The 25,799-nt window shown below is 46.0% G+C and overlaps 1 protein-coding gene across 3 annotated transcripts in view; it reads left to right on the top strand.

Annotated features, from left to right (window-relative positions):
* SLIT3 (slit guidance ligand 3) overlaps positions 1–25,799 on the top strand; it is a 636,360-nt gene that overhangs the window by 185,263 nt on the left and 425,298 nt on the right. The window lies entirely within an intron of this gene.

Raw genomic sequence — 25,799 nt, 5'->3', positions numbered from 1 at the left:
GAAAATTGCCATCGTGTTCTTTTAAAGGGTGCCAACAGCCCACGGCTGCCAGCTATAATGTCAGTGGGTAATCCCGGCTCTGCCGCCACGGAGCCAGGGAGGACCCGTCTTTCTCCAGACTCCTTCCCAGGTGGTGAGAGCAGGCCACCAGCCCTAAGAGGAAAGAACACCAAGGAGGAGAAGGACAGAGGTGGCCAAGAAAGCAGCTGCAGGCACAGGTCTGTTTCCCTCCCTCCTCATGACCCTCCCCAGCCTGCACCACTGGGGATTGAAATGTCCTTAAATTGCAGTGTCACACCAGGACTCCCTGGACCTATAGTGCACTGCTCAGCTCCGTGGACTCCCACTGTAGCAATCTTGAGTTTAGACTGAGTCTGGGGGTTGTTCAAGAAAAGGGAAATCTAATTGCTAAGGCTTGTTCCTAAGTTGAAGAGAGACAGTGTAGAATAGTGTTGAGGCGTACAGACCTTTGAGCCAGGCTGCTTGCTTATGTTCTAATCTAGGCTCTGCTACTTGCTGGGCAAGTTACCAAATCTTCTAGCTGCATCATCTGTAAAACAGGGGTGATAATATGAGCACTTTCCTCTGTTCACGTATCAGGGGGCCCAGGCAGATGGAGGCTCTGCTGTCTTTAACACGTGGCATCCGGGACCTTCTTGCCAGGTGGGCATCTAGCCCACAGAAAAAGAGAAGGCATGAAGAATTAGGTAGGGAGGTTTTCTTAGAAGGGATGTGTCCTACTCTGGTCACACTCCACTCTCTAGACTGCAGTCACATGGTCCCAACCCAGCTAGGTGGGGGAGGGTAGTTGAGCTGCTGCTAAGGATGAAGAGTCTCTGCCATATGCAGAAAACCTCCCTAATCGTAACAGTAGCTGACGCTTATTGAGTGCTTTCCGTGTGCCATACACTGATACATTCACTTGATTGATTCAATTATTAAAAATGGCATGATGGGCCCGGCGCAGTGGCTCATGCTTGTAATCCCAGCACTTTGAGAGGCTGAGGCGGGCAGATCAGGAGGTCAACAGATCCAGACCATCCTGCCCAATATGGTGAAACCTCGCCTCTACTAAAAATACAGAAGTTAGCTGGGCATGGTGGCACTTGTCAGTAATCCCAGCTACTTGGGAGGCTGAGGCAGGCGAATCGCTTGAACCAGGGAGTCAGATGTTGCAGTGAGCTGAGATCGAGTCACTGCACTCCAGCCTGGAGACAGAGCGAGACTCCGTCTCAAAAAAAAAAAAAAAAAATATATGGCATGATGATGCTAGGCATATATTATATAGCAGTGAGGGTCATGGTAGGAACCCAGATGGAACCCTCAAAAGGACAGTTAAAGAGGATCAAATGGTATTTGTACAACCATATTCATCATTTGTACAGCCAGCATTACTTACATAGTCAAAAGGTAGAAGCAACTCAAGTGTCCATCAGTGGATGGATAGATAAACCGAATGTAATATAGATAGACAATGAGATATTATTCAGCCATAGAAAGGAAGAATTCGGACACAGGCTACAACATGGATAGACCTTGAAGACATTATGCCAAGTGAAATAAGCTAGTCACAAAAATACAAATACTATATGTTTCCATTTACATGAGGTACCTAGAGTAGAAAATTCACAGGAGCAGAAAGTGGAATAATGGTTGCTAGAGGGGAAGGTAGGGAAGGGCGAATGAGGAGTTGCTATTGAATGGGTCCAGAGTCTCAGTTTTTCAGGATAAGAAGAGTTCTAGAGATGGATGGTAGTGATAATTGCACAACAATGTGAATGTACTTAACGCCACAGAGCTGTACACTTGAACATCATTCAGATGTTAAATTTGATGCTATGTATACTTTCCCACAGTGAAAAATAATTTTGAAAGAGGGTTTCAGGAAGAGAATTTTTACAAATAGATGGGTGATAGGTGCTTATGAATGATGGTTAAACATGAGGAAGTAGCAACCGCAGGAAGCTACATCCACCCCTAGGCCTGAGGGGTTCGTGGAAGGAGAGGTTATTGGAACAAGTTGAGAGCAGTAGCCATGGGAGAAGGGCCACCCAACAGAAGCTGTGGCTTTTGGGAACTCAGCACTTCCAAACCACAGCCCAGCAGAGAGGAGTCAGGGGATAGATACGTGACTTCTGTCCTCTGGCCCTCTGATCTCCTGCTCATGACTCCCACTGGGCACCCCCCTCTAGAAGTCAGCAGCAAAGGGAAGCTGGTGATATAGTCCATGCAAATTATCCTCCCCAGGGCTCAGAGAAGGCTAGAGGGTGAAGAGCAGACTTCGAGGTCCGCTAGAAAGTATGCCTTGCAGCTACCACCATGGGGCAAAAATGAGGTAAAGTCACTTACCCAAGCTCACACCATTAGTGACTTGGGATGGCTTTGAACCTGGGATGCTGACCCCAGAGCCTCCAGATGGAAGAAGGAGAAACTAAAATGTCATGAGGGTCTACCTTGTGCCTGGCACTGTGCTTCCTCCTCTCTGATGAGTGAGAAAAGAATCAGAGAACTTAATTAAGGAACGTACCCAAGATCAAGCAGCCAAGAGGTGGCAGATCAAGGATTTTACTCCAAAGCTGCTGTCTTTCCACCAACTGCATGACCTTCAGGCTGAGAGCCCCTCACTGTCAGCACCGTTATCACCAGCATCAGGAGCAGGCACTGAGCAAGCGCCGCTTTGTGCTGTGTATCAGGACAAAGGGAGCTACTGTGCATAACTCCGGTGCCTCTCCTGCCCCCACTGAGCCTTCAGGCTGGGGCACTTACTTTGTAACAAGCCACACTACACATGGACACAGAAATACTGTTCGTTCCCCATCAGCAGTCCCCAGAATGCTAGTCCTGAAAGAGACATTTGAAACCATCTCTCAAACCCCGTCATTTGCTCTGGGCCCGAAGGACCCATTCATCCAGTGTGAGTTTAGATCCAGAGTTCCACATGGACTGAGCCCCTGGCTGAAGTCGACTCTAAACTAGACATAGGGGAGACCCAAGATGCAGAGGATACCCCCAGATATCTAGTACAGCATCCTCTCCTTTTCATCTGCATCACTGTCCCCTAGACCCAGAGTCCAAAACTGCAGTACACACTGGTCAAATCAACCTTCTGCCTGTTCTAGTGAATAAAGTATTTTATTTGTGTGTGTGTGTGTGTATGTATGTATGTATGTATTTATTTATTTTTGACAGAGTTTTTGCTCTTGTTGTCTAGGCTGAAATGCAATGGCATGGTCTTGGCCCATGGCAACCTCCACCTCCTGGGTTCAAGCAATTCTCTTGCCTCAGCCTCCCAAGTACCTGGGATTACAGGCGCCTGCCACCACACCTGGCTAATTTTTGTGCTTTTTGTAGAGCTGGGGTTTCACCATGTTGACCAGGTTTATCTCGAACTCCTGACCTCAGATGATCTGCCTGCCTCGGCCTCCCAAAGTGCTTGGATTACAGGTGTGAGCCACCACACCCAGCCATGAATAAAGTCTTAATGGTGCACAGACACACTCATGCTTACCTATCTTCTGTGGCTACTTTCATGTTATAACTGCACAGCTGAGTATGGCCCCAAAGCCAAAAATATTTACCGTCTAACCCTTTACAGAAAAAGCTTGCTGACCCTGACCTAAGCCAACTGTATGAGTTCCCTAAAGCTGCTGTAACAAAGTAGGTGCAATTTATAGTCTCACAGTTCTGGAGGCTGAAGGTCCAAAATCAAAGTGTTGGCAGGGTTGGTTCCTTCTGAGGGCTGTGAGGGAGGTTCTGTTGCAGGCCTCTCTCCTAGTGCTGGTAACCTCAGGTGTTCCTTGTCTTGTAGAAGGCCTGTACCCTATATCACTTTTCATTTATGCATGTTTGTCTCTGTGCCCAAATTTCCCCTTCTCCAGCACAGTCATATTGGATTAGGGCCCTTCCGAATGACCTCATCTAAACTTGATCATCTGTAAAGACCCTATTTCCAAATGAGGTCACATTCACAGATATTTGAGGTTAGGACTTCAGTGTCTTTTTAGGAGACACAATTCAACGCATAACACCGGGCTATGTTATTTCTTACCTGGACTATCATAATAGCTTCCTAACGGGTCTCCCATTTTTGCAGCGCAGCTCACCCTACCCTCAAACCCTTATTCTACAGCCAACTGTTCACTTTCCACAGTAATTATTTCACAGTTCATATGGGATTGTGTCACCCTCTCGATGGAAACTCTCTAGTGCACATCAAGCGGGTAAAGACCGAGCTCTATAACATGGGCTGTGGTGCCACACATCTGTTCTGACTGTCCTGACGACCTGCTCCTGCCCCACAGGCCTTTGCCCTCTCTCTGTCACGGCCTCACTGACTTTGTTTTTCAAACTGCCGGTGCATCCTTCCTCACAGGGCCTTGCTGTAAACTGCCCCATGCCTAGGCCATTTTTCACCTCATCTCTACTGTTCATGTCCTCTCCACCTTTCACACTCTATCCCTTTTTCAGGGAGCCTTCCCTGCCCTGGCTCACTAGGTCACAGGCACTGTGATTGGCCATATGCCACCTTCCTGACATCTATCCACAAGTGTCATGATCCATGGGTGTAGTGATTCTGGGATTACTAGGTCTCCTTGTTATTAGATTAGATACTCCATGAGGATGAAGAAAGGATCTTGATGTTCCTGCTGTTGTTTGACTTCACATCTCAGCAACTGGCACACTGTAAGCCCTCCAAAACCATGTGACAAAGGTAGGAGAAGGGAGAAAAGAAAACAGAAGGCAGCCAGGGCCTCTTAAAGAGCTCAGAGCCTTGTGAGTGAAATCAATATGGAAACAGAAAGGGACAACATAGCATCAAAAGTATTATAGAGAAAACATAGGGAGCTTTGCAGGAACACAGACCAGAGACTCCTAAGATGAGAGCAGAGTGAAACAGGGAAGTCTTCTTGGAGATAGTGGTGCCTAAATTTCGTCTCGTGAGAATCCCTTAGTTTTGTTCTTCCAGAGAGAGAGAAAAGTGTGATTAAAGGTCTAGAGGCTGTATTCATTTTCAATTGCCCTATAACAAGTTGCTACCAACTTAGAAGCTTAAAACAACACACATTTACTATCACACATTTCTATACATCAGGAGTCTGGGCACAGTGTAGTTGGATCTTCTGCTCAGGGTCTCTCAAGGCTGTAAACGAGGTGTTGGTTGGACTGCATTTCATCTGGAGGCTCGACTGGGGAAGAATCTTCTTCCAAGCTCATTCAGTTGTTGGCAGAATTCATTTCTTTCTGGCTGTATGACTAAGGATCCCACTTTTTGCTGGCTGTTGGTGAGAAACCACCCTCATGTCCTGCTATTCCTTGCCAAGTGAGCTTCATGCCTTACTTCATCACATTAACAAGGAGAATCTCTCTCCAGTCCTCTGAGACAGAGTGTTATGCAACCTAATTTAATCACAGGAGTGACATTCTATCACTTTTGCCATATAACATAATGTAATCCTGGGAGTGACTTCCTACTGCCTTTGGTATATAACTTAGCCTAATCAAAAGAGTGACATCCCATCCCCTTTGCCATATCGTCTCAGTGAGAAGCAAGTCTTAGGTCCTACCCACACTCAAGTGGGGGGCATCACACAAAGACGTGGACACAAGTTGGCAGAAAATAATCAGGAGGCCCCCCAAGGGCCTGTCCACCACAGACAGAGGCCTAAAAGAGCATATGAATGAGGATACTGACTAGTCTTTTCTTCATTCAGCCAGGATTCATAGAGTACCCACTCTGTGCTAGGCAGTGTTTTAGTGCTGAGAACACAGTGGAGAACAAGGCAGACAGAGCGTCCACCCTCATGGAGCGTCTCCATTGCAGATTAGTGAGCGTGTGCAGTAAGGAGGAGATGGCTTTCATGAAGGTGGCCTTTGGACATCTTCCTTCTGAAGTATGGCATGTAGAGGGACTTCCTTCTCAAAGCTACCCCATCCACCAAGAGCATTAAGAGGAGTCCTTCACCAAGCCATGGCTTCAACCATTCCTCAAGACCTCCAGATACCTCCAGTCATCTCTAGCTGCTGAAGCTGCCATGGTTCACCCTTACAACAATTGAGCCAGTCTCTCCTTTGTGCCCTTCTTCTGCCTCTACCTCTCCTCCAACCCACCTTCTTCCCTAGCCTGGAGGAACAGCTCTCTGAAAGATTCCTCTGGTCTTTGGATCCATGGTAGAATGCGTGCCAGTGATCCATTGTGCTGGTGGTCTTTGGAGTGTGCTGTGCCAGCTCTCTCTAGATCTGCCAGAAATCCATTCTCAAACGTGGTGACTCCAGCATCTAAATGTCAGAGCCAGGACTTGAACCCAGGTTGCCTGACCCTGAAGGCTCTTCTCTCCCACTGTCTCCCACTGTCTGGGAGTAATTGTTCCTTGCCTTCCATCTGGAGAACTTTTAGCTTTTCATTTACTCTGCATGTTCATTGAGTAGCTACTGGGTTTTAGAACCTGCATCAGATGCCTTGGGGCAAAAACAAGCAGGGCTCTTGCTTTTGGTGAGGAGCTATGGTCTGGTCTGCTGGGGGAAAGAGGTATGGATTGAAGCATTACATGTCTAAGGGGAAGTAATAGCCAAAATAAGTGTGACGAATGAGCAGAACATCCTGCTGGTGGTGGGAGAGCCCGGGCAGCGTCTCAGCCCGATCATTGAGGTCAAGAAGGCTTCTCTGAAGGAGTTCTCAAGCTGCAATTAAAAGGAAGAGGAAAGTTAGCAAAGCCTAGGGCATGAGGGGAGGCAGTTAGAACAGTAGTACAGGCAGAGGACACAGCACGGGCCAAGGCCCTTATGTGTGAGAGACATTGTAAAAACTAAAAGAAGGCGAATTGGGCTGGAGCAAGAGAGCCAGGTGGTGGTTCTTACCGAAGCTGAAGTCGGGCAGCCAGACCCAAACAAGGAGGATTGAAAGGCTCCAAGCCTTCTGCACATTCCCAGGCTCCCTGTGATCCCAGCATGGCCAGGGCCTCCCATTTGTCATTCTAAAAAGCCCTGCCATGCCTCCTCCCTGGGGCTGTCACCCCTTGGGAGAGGTTATCACCACGCAGAAATCTAACCAATTGGCTCACCATGTTCAAAGCAGAAAGCTTAGAATAATAATTTTTTTTCAAGCCTTCAGGAATGTCAAACCCACATCTACTTGCAATGAAAGACCAGTGCTGTACAGCTCTTAGCTCCAGGGAGGTATGCAGACCACAGCTCTTATGAAATTAAATAAAACTGAGAAATGCATCAAGGTCTATAAAATCAAGAGGGAAGCTTGATTTTCCACCCTGTCCAGCTCCCCAACACCTACACATTTGGGAATACAAGCTTAAGCTGGGAGAAGTGTGAGCCACAGGGTTGATCTATGAAAAAGAGAGAGGGAGACAGACAGCCTCACTCATCTTTTCTGCTAGCAGCCGGGAGCAGGGTCCAGCCATATGGGCAGCCATGAGGAGGCAAGGACTGTGGAGCCTGCTCAGTGTTAATTAGAAGGAAAGGAAGGTCTGGCTGAAGTGGCTGCAAGGATGCCCAGCAGCGACCATTTCCTGTGCAGGGCAGGCGGCCTTGGATTAGGGGCTGCCAGGTGCTGCCTCCTCTGATACATTTGGCAGCATCTCACCTGCTCCTGCAGCTTGTCCCTAGATGCGAGTGACCTTGGAATGCTAAGCGAAGCTGGGTTTGGCTAAAGATTCTACAGGGTACTACTCTCTCCCCAGCTCTCTCTCTTTTGCAGGTTCGTCTGCAAAAACAGAAGGACTTTTGCTTTAATTGAAGTTCAGCATAAGGATGGGTGATATTTGGCCCACTGCTTTGACACAGGGTCATTTTGACGTGACCTAGAAATGAAGTTAGTAAATTATCAGTATCCGTTGTGATGCCTAGCAAGACAGGATGCCTTTGTCTGCTACAGGGAGACAGAGAGGGGATGCAGTATGTACAGTAGCATCAGGGATGGGGAAGCTGAGAACTGAGACAGAGATTGAGGAGGATGTCAGAGATGGTGAAGCATCAGGGATGATGAGGATTAGACTCAATACTGGTGATTTTTTTAAAGAGTGTTTCGCATGTTGATACAATTTTGGCACTGGGATGATTGTAGCAAGATGGCCACATCAAAATGACTCACTTTGCATTGGAGATACTAAGGAAGGGTTCACTTGACAGAAATCTCCATTGAGTTCCCTCATCTCTCCTCCCCTTTCATGCCCTTGATACAGACCCTCGTCACAAGTCACTCATACTATTGAACAGTCCCAGCACTAGCTGCTCTGTGGTCTCCCCTCCAAACTGCAGCCAGAGGGATTTTTCTCAGACACACCTGTTTAAAAGAGGACCCTTGGCTTCTGCATTCTGATCTATGAATCCTGTTTTTATTTTTCTTCAACTTTTAAGTTCTGGGGTACATGTGTGGGATGTGTAGCTTTGTTACATAGGTAAACATGTGCCATGGTGGTTTGCCGCACAGATCAACCCATCACCTGGGTATTAAGCCAGACATTCATTGGCTATTCTTCCTGATGCTCTCAGCCGCGCCCCCGCCCTACCCCCAAGAGGCTCCAGCGTGTTTCGTTTCCCCCCATGTGTCTATGTGCAGAAATACCATTTGACCCCTCAATCCCATTACTGGTTATATACCCAAATAAATATAAATCATTATTATAAAGATACACGCACATGTATGTTCACTGCAGCACTATTCACAATAGCAAAGACATGGAATCAACCCAAATGCCCATCAATGATAGACTGGATAAAGAAAACATGGCACATATACACCATCCAATACTATGCAGCCGTAAAAAAGGGATGAGATCACGTCCTTTGCAGGGACATGCATGGAGCAGGGAGCCACTATTCTCAGCAAACTAACGCAGGAACAGAAAACCAAACACTGCATGTTCTCACTTATAAGTGGGAGCTGAACAATAACAGATGAATCCTGCTTTCTACTTTTCCCTGCTCTGGAGCATGTTGGTTTATCCAGGGATGACCTCAGGGGTATTGTCTGGTGAGTGTGTCTAATCTGCACAGGCCTGATGAGCCTGAAGCTGCCTGTTACCCCAAAGGCAACTCCAACCTTGGTAATACTTGGCGTGACTTCGGACAAGTGTGTTCTCACCACAGTCAGCATAGCCTGTCTGCATTTCTTTGCCTGAAAACTGCTTTTTCCATGAGGATAAAGATGGGGTGAGAAGTTGTACCTTGGGTATTTCCTTGGTTTAAAAAGGAAAAAGAAAAGCCTTCTCGATCTGTGCAAGCATGTACATATATGTGCATTAGAATCATTAATAGTTCTTTGGAGAGAGGTTAAATTTATGTGCGGTTTAACCAAATGATGTGTCTCCAGGGGAGGGTGAGGGAAGCCATCCCCCGCCCACATTAAACAGTATTTGTGACGCATGGAAAAAAATAAAAGAAACCCTGAACCCACAAGTCGTGAGAAAACAAAGGGGAAATCGAAACTGTGGATCTGCCAGAAACCTGCCGTTCACAGAGCCCACAAATCACAGGCAAACAAAGGGAAATAGAAAGATTTGGTATTAAAAACCCATTCTTCCCTGAACCTGTGCCAGCATCTATAAAACAATTACATGCAATCGTACTTGAGGCTTTTCTGAGACACTAATTCTTCTCTTGACATGAAAATGGAGTGCATGTTTCTTTCAAAATGCCATACCCTGGAAAGAAGGGGAAACGATTGGAAGGGCAGACCCAGAATGTGGGACAGGTTAGCCCAGCTCCTAAAAACTGATAAATCTCTGGTTTTCTTTCTTTTCTGCCCCTGAGAGTTTTCTTTTGAGCTGCTGATTCTTGAACGGGGTGTGACAACCTTGTCTGGCTCCCAGATGATTCCTTGGTTGCCAGGAGACCAGACATAGGGGTGAGTGGATCCACGAAGTGCCCCTCTCCAAAATACGAGAAAAAAAATCACCAAAACTCATGACCAGGAGAAGATGATAAGGCTGGAGGCTTGGCCCAAGGTGGAATGAATGACTGCGCCCCGTTTCCAAGGAGAAAGCTGACCCGCCAATCCATTTGTTGACCCAAAGTTCATCAATGCATTCAATGGTTCTTTGACTTAAGATTAAACAGGACCCCTGTGTGAAATTGGCTGTTAGTTTTAAAGCCTTTTCATTTTGACAGGTGAAAACCTCATCAGAATTACCCTATGCGAAGATGTCAGGAAAAATATACAAGAGGAAATTGGAAAATGTGATTGAGCCGAGCGTACGCTTCCTCTGCCCTGGAGTTCTGCGTGGGCTTATTTATTTCTTGCCTGTTTGCTCTTCGGGCATTTTCCATCACTGAGGCTTAGATGTAAACATGCACAAAAGGCAGGTGGTTCCATGGATGTCGGCTCCTTCCTGGCGTGGCTTCATGGGTGCACCTCTTGGCAAAGGACCCACCTTCAGATCAAATGTAAGGGTATTTCCAAATTGAGCTTTGAGGGGTGGAACCCAGAGAAGGAGAGGTAAGAAGCAAAATAGGAGAATTAAGTGAGAAGCATGTTGTGGGCCAATTTAATCAGGGCAAATGTATCGGTCCCAGTATTGTTTTTGGAAACTGGATTCAGGAGTAACAGGATCCCTGACAAGTTGTAGCCAGCCCTGGGAATGAGTGTGTCCGGAGTTCACAGATGGGTCTGGAGGAAACTTTAGCACAGAGCAGTTGAAGCATCTGAGCAGGGTGGTGAGCCCCAGCCTGAGCAGGCCTGCCCTGGCCCGAGGGGTGAGTAGACATGGGGATGGGTGGAAGGGGGATGCCAGGCCATGTTTTCAGAAAGTTCCTATGTTGTAGGCTGAAGCAGTTCCACCCTGGACCTAGGAAAGTGGCAGACCGGCCCACCTCCCAGTGACAGCATGCCTACCCTGGGGAAGGGGCTTTGAGACAGGGAACTTAATCCCTGCATTTTGCAAAGAGAAATAAAATATACCCAGAATGGGAAAAGCCTCAGTCCAAAGGACAACTAGGGGACCTGACAGCCACTTGCTTTCAAAACTCAGCAGGCAGAGTTGACTTTTCAATGCAGCCAGGACCACAGCATATCCTCGGCTTAGTTTTTCCCACAGACTCTGAGGATTGCCTGGGCCAGGGCTTTTCAAACCCTTTCTCAGAGGCTATAACTCCAGGACATTGCCTGGAAGAAGGAGCCTGAACCTCCACTTCAAATAAAACAGGCTTGACTTGTCTATTTTACACAATGTGATGGGTAAATAAAAATCCTTCTGCTTGGGTACAAAAGCAGTTTTCACGATTTACGAGCGGCTTGGTGTTGAATATATTATCTAACCATTCTTTTTGTGTGCTCTGGTTTCTACCTCTGTAAAATGGGAAGAATAATTAATAGTTCCTATCTCATACGATTCCTGTGGAAGTTCAATGAGTTAATGCATGTGCAATACCATGAGTAGGGCCTGGACAAAGTAATCACTCACAAATGTTACCATGGTTATTTATTAGTATTATAATTTTTATTATCCCAGTCAAGTTGTAGGGAAGATGCAGTTTGAAGAAAAAAGGAGGTTTCTTAAGGTTAAAACAAGTTGAAAATCCAATGATTTAGAAGAGAGGTGACCTGTGATTTGTATGTGAGCTCAGCTCAGCTGCAGGGTGCCCAGGTATTTGGTCAGACATCATTCCGAGGGCTTCTGGGAGGATGTTTCGGGATGAGATTAACATTTAAACCTGTAGACTGAGTAAAACATCTTGCTCTCCCTAATGTGGGAGATTTGGGATATTCCATCCTTGAAAATCAGGTGAGCCAATTCCTAATAATAAATCCCTCTCCCCCTTTCTCTCTTTCTCTACCTACACACACACACACACACACACACACACTTGTCCTCTGTATCCATGGGTTCCATATCCATGGTTTCAACCATCTGCAGATCAAAAATATTTGGGAAAAAATAATACGATAATAAAAATAATACAAATTTTAAAATACATCTAATATTTACATAGCATTTATATTGCATTAGGTATTATAAGTAATCTAGAGATGATTTTATGTGTGTGAGAGGATGTGCAGTGGTTATATGCAAATATGACACCATTTTATATGAGGGGCTTGAGCACTCATGGATTTTGGTGTCCTAGGGGTGGGTTCTGAAAGCAGTTCCCCACAGGTACTGAGGGATGACTGTATATATGTTCATGTTCATGAACATGGATATATATAATCCAAAAATGTCTATGTTCTTTGAAAAGTCAGGAGATTTGGCTGCAGTGGCCTCAAACTGGGAGTGATTTCAACTGTCCCCTTCAGGCAGCGGATGTCCCCAGTTATCCTCAGCCCAACACACGTTTCCTTTTGGCCAGCTCCACATAGGCAGTGGCGTGACTTTCTTGGGACTACTGGGCAAATTGACTGCCCTCAAGAATACAGGATTCATTCATGGAGTGAATATTCATTGGTAGGTGTCAGGGTCAAGGTGAATAGGACAGGGGTCACTTCACTCAAGAAGCTCACATTCTGCTGGAAAAGACAAATAAGTCTAGGACTGCAGTGCTGAATGGTTAGTACCGGGTGAGGCCAGGATCTCTGGGGTTATCCAGTCTGGAGTAGAGGGGATGTTTAAAAAGCCCACTGAAAGGTAGAGAATCCTTGAGCTGAGTCTTGAAGGTTATATAGAAAGTTAGAGGAGTGGAAAAGAAGATAAAAGAGACTCTAAGCAGAGGGGAATAACATGTGCAAAGGCCCTGTGGTGAGGGTAGCCAGAGCATATTGCAAACAGTAGCCAGGCATATTGGGGCACTCAGATGTTGAGACCAGAGAGGGGTATGAGTGGCAGGATCATTTTTCTTGAAACTGATTCAAGATTATTGAGGGATTCTTTTAGCAATGAAATGATCAATATATTTCCATTTGAGGAAGTTCTTTCTGGCTGCGTTGTGGAGAATGAATTGAGGGGGCATGGTGTAGGCAAGGAGACCAAGGAGTCATGGAGGCAGATGGCTGAGCATTCATGAGTCTCATGGAGTCGAAGATCTCCATTCTAGGAGTTAAAGCTTAGATTCCTATTGCACTGTGCATGGGATAATAATTTAATCTCTTAACATACTTCAATGTGAATGAGACTGGGGACCTCTCCCAAGAGCAAGTTTCCATGGTGGGAGGTCTAGAGGGCACACTAAGGCATTGAAAACAAACTTCACCTTTACCCACGTCCTGTCCTGTGAAGAGGAACCATTCAAGGGACCTGTAATGACCTTGGGTGGGATGTTTGTGGGCTGTTCTTCTGGACTAAATATTGTGCAGCAAAAACCAAAGTCGTATTGCCTCCAGATGCCCACATTCATGGCTTTCTTCTTGGAAGGTGACAGCCAAGTTTCCTTTTCTCTCTAAGACCATCAAAGTGAAAACACTAATTTCAGCCTCCCATGGCACTCAGGACAAAATGAAATATGCTAAGTATTAACTCACTATTCTTTTTTAAAGCAAATAGAACTCAAAACCAGGTAGGCAGGATGAGCCCAGGGGGGACTCCAATGGTCAGCTTTCACTCTGACTCCCATTCTGGGCTATTTATTTTTAAAAAGAGAGAAGGACACTTTGAGAGGCAGCAACTAGCATTCTCTTGCCAGCAGGGTTTGTTGACACATGGGATTTTCCTGCATCAGCTTGTCATCTGCCAGTGACCCCAGAGAACCCTAATGAGTCAGCCTCTTAAACTGTGAGGTATCCCTGTTCCTTTGGTGAAGATGGAGAGGATGGAGATGCCTGGAATTGGTCACAGGGGCTCTGGAGGGTGGAATAACCCAGTGTCTACTTGGCCTTCCCACCACTGTGGACTTAGTGTGGAGGCTCTGGGGCAGATGGTTACAGTAAGGTTACTTTTAGTAACACTTTTAGTGTGTTTGTGTCCCTTTTGTCCCCCGCCTCAGGATCGGAAGGAATGGTTTAGCATTATTTTCATTGGCTGAGCCACCAATCTCTCCTGCACCTAAGTGACAGCATGGACCCGCATTCCTGACTTCTTTATTCTGGGAAACTCTTCACCTGCTTCCATTTACAAAGCGCTTTCTTCCACTCTTGCCTTTGTGCTGTGACAATCCTGGGAAGTGGGTACCATTTTCCCCATCTGACTAATAGGTAAATGAAGCCTCATCTAGTTTGAAGGATTTGACACAAGTTCACAAATCCTTCATGTGACTTTGCCAGGACTGATCCCAACTGTTAAGTCCAGGGCTTTTTTCTGTCCTCTCCTTCCCATCTGATTCACGGTGTTTATCACCGTCTCCTTGGGCCCAAGGGGATTCCGTGTTCACCATTCTTCCTAGGCTCTTCTAGCTTTGGACTGGATCCCTCATTCTACTGGCTTGAACTTACCTGTTTGTACAGGCCGCACGCTCCACTCTGTTTTGTCACTTACCCCCGGCATTAGCAGTGCCAGAGAGAGACTTGGCAGGGTGATGAGATAAGTAGAGGTGAAGTGGAACAAAGTGTTCCAAGCTAAAGGCCAGTCATCTCTCTGACATCTGCTCCCCAGGAAAGAAACTGCTTTCTGGCTCATGGTCAGTCTGATTTCGTTCAAATAAGCCCAGAAAGTGGGCCTGGACCTGCCTCTTCCAGCTGGCAGATGCCCTCCTTGCCTTCAGGGCACACCTTAGATGTTATCTTATTGCAACATTGCCTGCCTTCCTGCCATAATGCAGGGTTAGATTCCCCTCTGGTAGCACTTGTTACATCATGTGGCCATCCTCCCCTTACCTGGCCACCTCGCCTACTACACCATGAGCACACACTGAGGTCTTGCCCAGCATTCTGTGTCAGGATATGGCATGGTTAGGACTAGGATGCGCTGTGAAGTCAGACTGCCTGGATTTCAACCCCAGCTCCAGCACCTAATAGCTGTGTGACTACTTTGAGGCTGAATTTTCATATCTGTAAGATAGGGCTAATAATCATTTCTAATCAAAAGGTTATGAGAATAAAATGGCATAAAATCTAGAAAACAGTCAGCACCGTGAAGGGCACACAGTAGTTGCTAAACATGTGTTAGTGATTCTTTTTGCATCCCTAGTGTCTAGCACATGGAAGGGAAGGAATGGGAGCTAGGAGGAAGGAAGTGTTCATTGAATTAAGGAATGATGAACAATTGAATGGATGATGAACAAGTCACACAAGCATGAGGATAGGACCAGCCCCCAGAGATACCCTGAGACCATCCTGCCAGGTTTGTATGTCAAGGCCACTGTCTTGGGGGCTTCTGTGCCTGCAAATCGTCTATTTCGTGCCAACACCAAACCATAGCCTGAGAGGCATATTCCTTGCTGAGCAGAGAATTTCCTCAGGTTGTTTTATCCCTCTAGAAACAAGGAAGGGGATAGGTCGGAAGAAGGTGAGATGACAGAACACTGGGGAGAGGGGCTGGGGTACGGAAGATGCTTGCTTTAAATCCTCAAGGGAATTTCTGGAGGGTCAAGCAGAGGTCATAGATGTAGCTACCAGTAGCCACCAGGCAACTAGGAGCAGGCTATGAGCTTTTGTGCTGCTGGAAGGGTGCAGGCATCTGAGATCTGACCTGGGATCTCAGTGCTTCGGCCTTTTTCTGCCTGCCCAGGTGTGTGACCCTCCTACCCACTGGAATGTGGCTGTGCTGGAGATGTAATCAGCAGAATTCCTCCGGCTTCTCAAGAAATGCTCCTCTGGGAAAGAAAAGTACAAAGAGGTTGGAAAAATGTGAATCCTGCCTCTTGCACCTGAACAATCATCCCATTGTAATGACTGTGTCCAGTAAAGGAGACGTGTGATCAAATGACATCTTCATCAGAAACCATCTACACTTAACCATCCTATCATTTGACACATTTGTAGGTGGGCACGTCGATGTCATCCATTTCATCCACTTTTGCTCTTGCGTGTACTTGCTGAGCTATTTCATGTCTACTAAACTGTACACGGCATCTCTCTTTCTGGAATTGTCAGAGCTGCGAACATCTGACTGGCGTCATGCAATGTGTGGACTAGATGGAGATCCCACTGATAAAATGGAGTCCTCTGTGCATCCCAGCATTTGTTCAGATTCTAGCTTAAGGTCATAAAAATCATCTCTCCTTAGGCTGTGGGCTTGGGAGCAAAAACCTTCTGCATCTACTAAGAGCGGATTCACATCTAGGCCAAAAATGTGCCTATGGTTGGGCATAGTTATTGGTTGCATGTATACTGTGTGTGTACACACACATGTGTGATTTGGGTGTGGGGTGTCCACATTAAAAAGGATGAGGTTCTTTTTGTAGAAAGACACTTGGTCACTTGGCTCCATAGAAAGAGAAATTCTTCCTGGAGTAATTTGTGACTGAATAATTAACCCTAAGGCATGTGAGAAGAAGCCTGCTTTCCAAAAAAAATCAAGCCGGAGCCCAGGGATACCCATTGGGAAGGCCCAGGCAGCTTGCCTGGGGTCAGAGTTTCCCTTTGCTCTGGGCATCCTTTCTGACAGGTTTTCCCCAAATGGGGAGAAAGCACTTGTCAAGTATATTTTAAAAATTTTTAAAAAGAACATTTTGAATGGCTCCTGCTTCAGGCTCCCTGGGGGTTCCCCACTTATATTTTTAAAAGCTCAGGCCTTGGCAGGTCTCAGCTTTTCAGTTGGCATGAAACGGACTGGAAAATGTACTTGATCCTCCAACTTGTGCCTGGGGAGCAGGGTTTGGACCTAACAAAGGGCAGATGAGGAGCAGCATCTGGGACCTTTGTAGGGGGGTCTACAGAGCAAGCGCCAAGGTACCAGTGTCAACCTGACAGCCCTCCTGCTACTGCTGCTGCGCCTGACTGCTTCGTCCAATGGCTCCCTATGGCCAGAAATGTCTGTGGCTGCTAAGCTGACATCATCCTGTAACTACTCTTTTCGTAGAATAAACATCTCCCCGGTAGTCTGCCTTTGATAGTTTTAACAGTTCCCCAAACCGTCCCAGAAAGATGAAAGCATATTGGATAGATACAATTTTGAAAATGCATCTATAGTTCACAGTGGGATTCTTTTTTCTCTCCTTTCTCCCTCCTTTCCTTTCTCCCTCCTTTCCTTTCTTCCTCCTTTCCTTTCTTCCTTCTTTCCTATCTTCCTTCTTTCCTTTTCTCTTCTACCCTTCTTCCTCCTTTTTTCCTTCCTTCCTCTCCCATTTCCTCTCTCCTTTTCCTCCTCCCCATTTATCTACCCACCCATCTATCAATCTATCCATCTTCCTTTCATTCTTTTGTGGGTGAAACACAAGCAAACTGTAATACCATATCTCACACTTAATGGACTAAGTGGGGAAGAAAGAGGAGTTAGAAGTTACAGCTTTTTGGCCCTATAGGCAGGTAACAGTGCATGCTTCAGGTAGAGATAGCAAATGGTAATATTTCAACACTGAATAGGTTCCCAGTTTCATGGGTCCTAACAAGGAATCTTAACCCGAGGTTCATGCGCGGCACTCAGGAGCTCTGTTACCTGAAATTGCAGACTAACTATCTGCGCATATTCCTGGGGAAGTGGTGCACCAGAAGCATCTAACAACCATTGTTACAACCACCTGGGACTTAAATGATGGACTAGCTGTCTTGTGACCTGTCTGCACTCCACCTCTTCTCCCTTTAACAGTAGGATGACATTGTAATATAGTGGTTAAAAATGCAGGCTTGGAGTCACGCTACCTGGGAAGGAATCTCGGCTCCACTCATTATTGGCTGTGTGACCTTAAATATTTAATATCACTGAGCTTCAGTTGACTCAGTGGGAGTATGGATTCTACTACTACATAGGAATGTTGAATGGACTAAATGAGATCATGCCCATAGCGATGGGCTACATCTCAGTGGCTCAGTATATACCAGTAGCCATTGGTGCTGTGGTGTGATGCCCTAGATCCATCCCTAATCCATAAAACACAGATGTGCTTGTTGGAAGGTATGCTCTAAGCCAAGGGACAGCAAACTGTGACTTTGGGTCAAATTCTGTCCATCTTCCTTTCATTCTTTTGTGGGTAAAACACAAGCAAACTATTTTGTAAATAAAGTTTTATGAAATTACAGCCACACCCACTCATTTACATATCTTTGGCTGCTTTTCAGGCACAAGGGCAGAGTCCAGTAGTTGTGAACGAGACCTTAAGACTTGCAGAGCCCAAAATATTTACTATCTGGCCCTTTACAGAAAAACATTTGCTAACCCCTGCTCTAAACAATTAGGAAACAATAAATCATACATAATCTACCTTGGAGACACACACAGGTACACAAGGAGTCATAGACAAGGATGTTTATAACATCATTATTTTACTCTCAAATAGCTGGAAACAATCTAAGTGTCAATCACAAGAAGAATGCTATCCTTAAACACTGTGGCAGTGGAGAAGAATGCATTCTATCTACATTGAGTAATGTGGAAAATTTTCCAGTAGGGATTGTTGAATGAAAAGGGCAAAGATGTTTACCATTTGTATAAAATGTGCAAAACATATTGTATATTTTCTCGCAGTGCATATGTAAATATGCAAATGCATAGAAGGGACCCTGGAAAAATATGCAATGGACAGATAATACTTGTCTTGCCTTGAGGGAGGAATGAAGCTTAGAAGTTTTTGTCAATAGAGACTTCAGCCCTATCTGCAGTACTTTCACAGAATGCATTATGATCAGGAGAATGCATTCATGTACTTATGTAGTTAAAATTGTTTTAAAAAGGATTGTTTGTAAAACGTAAGATACTTGGGCAGAAGGTCGAAGAATAGGTGTAATTCTGCTAGGCTTCCGTGATGGGGTAGAAATGTGATGTCAAGGAACCGCAAGTGCCAATCAATCGTGGGCTAGAAAGGCAGCGAGGCCACTTGACAGTGAGGACACAGACTAGTGTGGCCCATTGAAGGCAGGAGAAGGTGACGCATGGGAGGGAAGTCATTTTTCACAGTTGAGGGCCCCTGGGAACTTAAAATGTTACACCTGATGCCACAGTGAGCCACTCCAGAGAGACACATCAGGTGGGAAGGCCATGGATGCTGACATACGAAGGCTGGACAGAGCCCCTCCGTCTGGCCTGCCAGACTCAGCGGGGGAGCTTTATTCTTCTCAGTACTCTCACACTTAGTTTTTAATTTCTTCAGTGTCCTAACAGGAGGGGACCAGAGAACTTGTTAACGCTTCTCAGGGCTTCCTAAAATTGACTGGACAATTGGATTTGGATTTTTTTCATTAGGGGGTGAAATGCCTGCTTCTAAAATAACTGCCATAACATGTAAACGTGCCAGTCTCATGTGGCTTTTGGTGCAAGATGACTCTGCGTTCATATTTTTAACGTTAGGCAATTAGTTCAGATGGAAGAAAATTTACATGTGCTTCCCGGGATGAGCAGTAGTTATACAATGAATAAGAAGAAACTAAATGGCTAGATCAGGGGATTTTGACTGAAACAAGGGTTTGCCTTGGAATAGTTGGCAGAAAGGGGAAGAAGGGCAGGGAGATAAAGTTTCAAAACTACAGAGATTATTTTCAAATTTCAGGTCTTTGATTAGCTGTTAGGGAAGCAGTCATTAGATGTCCTCCTCCTGGTCCCTGTGGTCTAAGGTGGTGCCAGGGAGTCATGAACCATCCTGGGTCCTCCCCAGGCTGGGGTGTGCCAGCAAGCTGTTTCTATGAAGTGCCAGATAGTAAATATTGTAGGTTTTGCAGGACATGTGGTCTCTGTCACAGCCATTTAGCTCTGCTGTTGTGATGCAAATGCAACTGTAGACAGTAAATAAATGAATGGAAATGGTTCTGTTCTAATACAGCTTTATTTACAAAGCAGTGGCAGGTTAGGGCCACACTTTGCGAACTTCTGTCCTAAAGCAATGATTCTTCACACCTCGGTGTGTCAGCACTCTATTCTGCCCACAGGGGATTTGTAGTACATTTGGAGGGGGCATAGTGAGTGGATAAGGGCTGTAATTTTTTTCTTTTTCTTTTTTTTTTTTTTGAGGCTGAGTCTTGCTCTCTTTCCCCTGCTGGAGTGCAGTGATGCAATCTGGGCTCACTGCAACCTCCATCTCCTGGGCTCAAGCTATTCTCCTGCCTCAGCCTCCCAAGTAGCTAGGACTACAGCTGTGCACCACCATGCCTGGCTAATTTTTCGTATTTTTAGTAGAGATGGGGTTTCACTATGTTGGCCAGGCTGGTCTCAAACTCCTGATCTCAGGTGATCCACCTGCCTTGACCTCCCAAAGTATTGGGGATTACAGGCGTGAGCCACCCCACCTGGCCTGGGCTGTAGCTTCGAAAAACAATTTGGGTTGGAATTCTGGCTCAAAATCTTTATTAGCACCATGACCTTGGACAAGTGGTTTAACTTCATGAACCTCTGTTTCCTCATCTGTAAAATAGGAATAGTAATGACTTCACTGGGATCTTATGAATATTAAATTAAATTAACAAAAAGAATACAGGGTGCAGATTTACTGGATTCAAATCCTGGCTCCAACATTTATTAGCTGTGTGATCTTGGACCAATTTCTTTATATTTCTGTTTTTCAGTTCCGTCATCTATAAACGAGATTAACATTCATTCCTACTTCATAGTGTTGTTAGAACCATGATGTAAGTTCACAGATAGGAAAGGCTTAAAACAGTACCAGGAACATAGTATACTGTTAATAAACATTAGGTAGGGAGAAAGGTATTACTTCTATTTACATATTATTTCTATTCTTAGTACTTTTAAAAAAATAATTTTTACTTGAAATAAAAATTCATAAGGCCTGTTCAAGGCCGTCCTTATAAGATCACACTTGATCGCTTGTATTACAGTTGTGATCAGTACATCACACTTGATCAATTGCATATTTTTTTATACAGTGAGGAATGAATGGAGCATCAGCTTATAATCAATAGCCTGGCTTATATCTGGCACAGCTAATGGGGGATGCAAATAAATTCTAACAATAATATATTATTATAAAAACAAAGACTAGGCCTGGCGAAGTTGCTCATGCCTGTAATCCCAGCACTTTGGGAGGCCGAGGCAGGCAGATCATGAGGCCAAGAGATTGAGACCATCCTGGCTAACACGGTGAAACCCCGTCTCTACTAAAAAATACAAAAAAAATTAGCCGGGCATGGTGGCGGGTGCCTGGTGGTTCCAGCTACTCAGGAGGCTGAGGCAGGAGAATGGTGTGAACCCAGGAGGTGGAGCTTACAGTGAGCCAACATTACGCCACTGCACTCCAGCCTGGGCGACAGAGCGAGACTCCGTCTCAAAAAAAATAAATTAATTAAGTAAAATAAAAAAAAAACAGATTAAAATCCATGAGCTACTCTGTTGTAAAACTCTGCTTCCCATAAGTTGGGGCAGGAAGGGATGTAAGGATCTGCAGAGAAATCTAAGAACATTTTCAGGAATGATCAACTCGACCCCGCAGAACAAGCCAGACCTGGGCCAATCAGCTTCTGTCTCCCACCCCTACCCCAAGCCCCTGCCCCAGGACCTCATTGGGTTCTTTTGAATATTAAGTTAAATTGACAAAAAGAATACAAGGTGTAGATTTACTGGACTCAAATCCTGGCTCCAGTTTGCCCAGTTATAATCAGTTCCAGAATTTTGCTGGACCTTTTGAGAGAAAAGGGTTCTCTTTAACCTACAATAATTGCTAAGCTGTTAGGGTACAATCCTGGAGAAGCCGGAAACCAGGTCATGACTAGAACCCACCTAAGAATGAAACCAGTAAAGAGAAAAGCAAGAGAGATGAATTCTTGATAATACTTACCTCGCCAGATCCGGCTGTACCTGGGTCCTGCTAACCCTCATAATTTAGTTATAAATAAATTCCCATTGTTCTTAAACCAGTTTCTGTCACTTTGCCCCTTAAAGAGGCCTAACAAATATATCCAACCTATTGTTTTGTGACAGAAGTAAAAACATTGAAAACCATTTTCCAGAACTCCGCTCTGCATAAAACACAGCAAGCTCTCTGCACTTCCTCCATCCACTTAGAAATAAACCACTACACACTGTGTATCAGGTCAGCGTAATAGTTCTAAGGAACATAAGCCCATGCTAGCTGATGTAGATGGCAAATTGATGTGTAAAAAATGAAACAGGTAGGTGTCAGAATTGCTGGAGATCTGAAGAATTGGGCTCAGGACAGGGATGGGAAGAAAGGAAGTGGGTACACCAAAACCACAAAGGGACAGGATGGAGAGAAGGTCACTGCCACCCCTGGATGCTGGCCCTGGACGTGGACAACTCACTCCAGCACTTCTGGCCCAGAAATGGACTGCACTGCCATCTCTGCAAGAATTGTGCATGCCGACAGACACTGCTTTTTCATCAAAAGTTCCAGATTCAAAATCTCAGGCTAGTGTGTCTGATTGGCTGAGCCTAGGTCACGTGCCTGCACCCTGACTACGGAGGCGGCAAGGGAAGTGAGGACCTGACCATTTTGGCTTCTGGAGTGGAGGGTAGACTACAACTCTCACTGAGACTTGGTAGCAAGAAATAAAAATGGAATGGGATGGAATACAATGGAGTACAACAGAACAGAATAGAATGGCACATCTCCACTATGGTCCATATGACCTTTCCCAGAAACGCTGCCACTCCTCATGGCCATTTACTCACCATCCTTGGTCCCTAGCAATGGCCACAGCTCCTCTCCTTCACTCTGTGGGTCAGTCTGAATCTGATTTGACCAACCCTGCCTACCTCTGGGTCTGTTTTTTTTTTTAATGGAGTTTTGCTCTTATCGCCCAGGCTGGAGTGCAATGGCACGATCTCGGCTCACTGTGGCCTCCACCTCTTGGGTTTAAGCAATTCTCCTGCCTCAGCCTCCCAAGTTGCTGGGATTACACCTGCCCACCACCAGGCCTGGCTAATTTGTGTATTTTTTTAGTAGAGATGGGGTGTCACCATGTTGGCCAGGCTGGTCTCAAACTTCCCAACCTCAGGTGATCCGCCCACCTCGGCCTTCCAAAGTGCTGGGATTACAGGCATGAACCACCGTGCCCACCCTGAGTCATTTTTTTTGGGCCTCTCAGTGATTTCTGGGACACGTTACCATCCCAGGCTGTCAACCTTGGGCAGCGTGATTCCAGAAGGACCTTGGCCCAGCCCGTGCCATCTGTGAGCGGACTCTAAATATGTTCAGGGCACTGGGTGATAACTGATTATCAGGCCGGTCCAGCTTTGCCACAAGGCATTGCACACGCCTGCCTGCACTGTGGGGAGAAGGAGAGCCAGGCAAGGAGCAGCCGGAGGAAACCACGAGCTCCATCAAGCCTGCCCTCCTTGTCATTTCCCTATGGTCTCCCTGGAAACTAATCTCATTCCTCTTGACGACTGCACAGTGAGGCTGCTTGCTTCAGTGATTGTCAAGGTAGCTTATCCTTTCGTTAATTAACTACTCAGAAAAATGCTGTACAACAGTGTGCTGTTTAGCTTCCAGCTTGTTAACATGGGGGACTCCAGAGGAACTTTGACCTGGCCCATGGCCGTGAGTTGCATGACTCAAGAGAAAAGCAGGATGGAAGAGGTGTCTTTTTCTCCATAGCTCCCCCTTATTGTCAGGGATTACAGGTTGAATGGGTAGGAAGAATGGGACTAACGATGCCGTTGGGAACACTGCATTTTCTGCCACCTAAAGCAAGAATGCATCCCTTACAGGGCCTTGGGAGGTAAGGGTTGGCTTATAGGGTAGGAAGATGTGCTGTGTAGAGTCCCCCTAGGTGACTAGAAATATTAGACTGTGTTAACTTCTTCATTTGAAGAATATGAAGGAATAAGAGATCAAAGATAAAGTGTGACTTAAAACCTAAAGTCAAGTTAATATTTATTTGTCATCCATTATACACCTATCACAGTGTTGAGAACTAGGGCACTCTCTCTCCGAGATCTAATTCTGCCCTCAAGGAGGTCAGCCTGGTAGGACAGATAAGACAGTACAATAAGTTGCTTCAGTGGGAAAGGACAATGGGCACGGGACAGAAGCAGGGGATGCTGTTTTGGGAACATGATGGAGGACCACTGTACACAAACTTGTAGCTTACACATGTATTCATGTATTCTTTCACAGTTCTGGAGGCCAGACTTCTGAAATCAAGATGTGGACAGGGCTGTCCTCCCTCTGGACGCTCTAGCAGAGAGTTTGTTCCCTGTCTCTTCCAGCTCTGGCAGCTGACAGCATTCCTTGGCTTGTGGTGGCATCATCTCCATCCTGCCTCTGTCTTGTCTTCACATTGCCTTTTCTTCTGTGTGTCTGTCTATAAAGCCCATCCAGAAAACCCAGCTGCAGTCTCTCTTTTCAAGATCCTTAACACGTCTTAGTCACATCTTTTGTCATGTAAGGTAATATTCACAGGGTTGAGGGATTAAGAAGTGAACATTTTTGGGAGCCGTCATTCAGCCTACGAAGGCCCCTATTCCAGCCTGAGGTGGGGCGGGAAAGGCTTCCTGGTGGACAAGGCCTGCCGAACTTGGGCCTGTTTGCCTCAGACCCATTCTTCTTTCTTTCCCTGCTCTGCTCTGTATCTCCATGGAACTGTTGATCTCTGCAGGCTGCAGTTCCCAGGCTTCCATGTCAGCTGGCTTCCATCCGGGTCCTGACAAGGAGAGTCATTCACGGGAGACTGGTGGTGGAGGCACTGGGACGAAGAAGCAGATTACTATTATTATTACTATTATTTCTCCTCCTTCTCTGCTTTATTTTCCTCCTTCCTCCCCTTCACCCTCTTCTTTGGTTTGACAGTCTCTCTGGAAATGACTGTGTCACCTTGGTATTTTCATCTCCTGCCAGACAGGCCCCTGGGCTCTATAGCATCACCCTTCCGTTTATCCCTCTAGTGTATAGGTGGAACAGCTCCCTGCTGTTGCTTATCTGTGTGATGTCTCAGCATTCTGGGTTGGGCTCTCAGTTCTCTTATCACCTGCATACACAACTCCCCTGCATTAAATTCTCCCTGTAGGAAATACCTGAAGTGGTTTTGATTCTCTTGGTAGGACCCTGAATGATGCCAAGTCCAAACTGAGATTCAAGGATGTAGCCTAGGGTAGGAAGGATCATTGTGCCATGAGTCACAGTGGTGAGCCACACACACAGCCCCTACCTCTGTGGAACCCTTGGCCAAGCGGAAAAGTCACTAAGCAACTTATCACTCAAGTAAATCTGTGGTTACAAACACTGGCAATTGTGTGATGGGAAAATGTGACAGCTATAGAGAAGTACAGTGATGGAACCTCCAGTCCAGGATGGAGAGTCCTTAGGGCTCCCTGAGGAGGAGAAGTTTGCTGAGATCTGAGAGGTACAGAGGTCTCCAGGGTCTGAAAGGTCAGTATGACTGGTGAACCCACAGCCAGAGTGAAGGATTCACCACTAGGGGCACAGAGTGTAGGCAGAGGGCACGGGATTTGGGTTTGGGAAAAGGAGTCCAATGGTATTGTTTGCTTGGAGCAGAAGGGAATGTATTCCAGGCCAATAGCTACCTAAGACAGGCCTTAGCTTGTCCACAGGAGATCGGGAACGGACAGCACCCCTGCTAACCCTGCCTTGGAGTTTGAGCAGCCAGTTTTCTTTTCAACAAATGAAGTAACACGTGGTGGACACAGAAGCCATGCAAGAGAACCTCAGGCTTTAGACACTCTCAGGAAGAGGTTTCTAGAAGTTTCCAGCACAAAGGGACCTGTCACCCTCCACCTCCCACCTTGCACACATGGTGGATGGCAAGCATGAAGGATGAAGCAGGTTCTGGCTCTGGTTGGGAAGGGGTCCTCCATTTCTTTATTAGCATTTGTGTGCAGATCATGGTACAGGGCTGCTGCGTCAGAATCCTAGGCACATCCGTATGAAACACAGATTCCTTGGCCCCACCACTGGAGAAT

Source organism: Papio anubis, chromosome 5 (genome assembly GCF_008728515.1).
Source record: "Papio anubis isolate 15944 chromosome 5, Panubis1.0, whole genome shotgun sequence".
Classification (NCBI taxonomy): Eukaryota; Metazoa; Chordata; class Mammalia; order Primates; family Cercopithecidae; genus Papio; species Papio anubis.
This window is presented reverse-complemented; position numbering and strand designations above follow the sequence as displayed.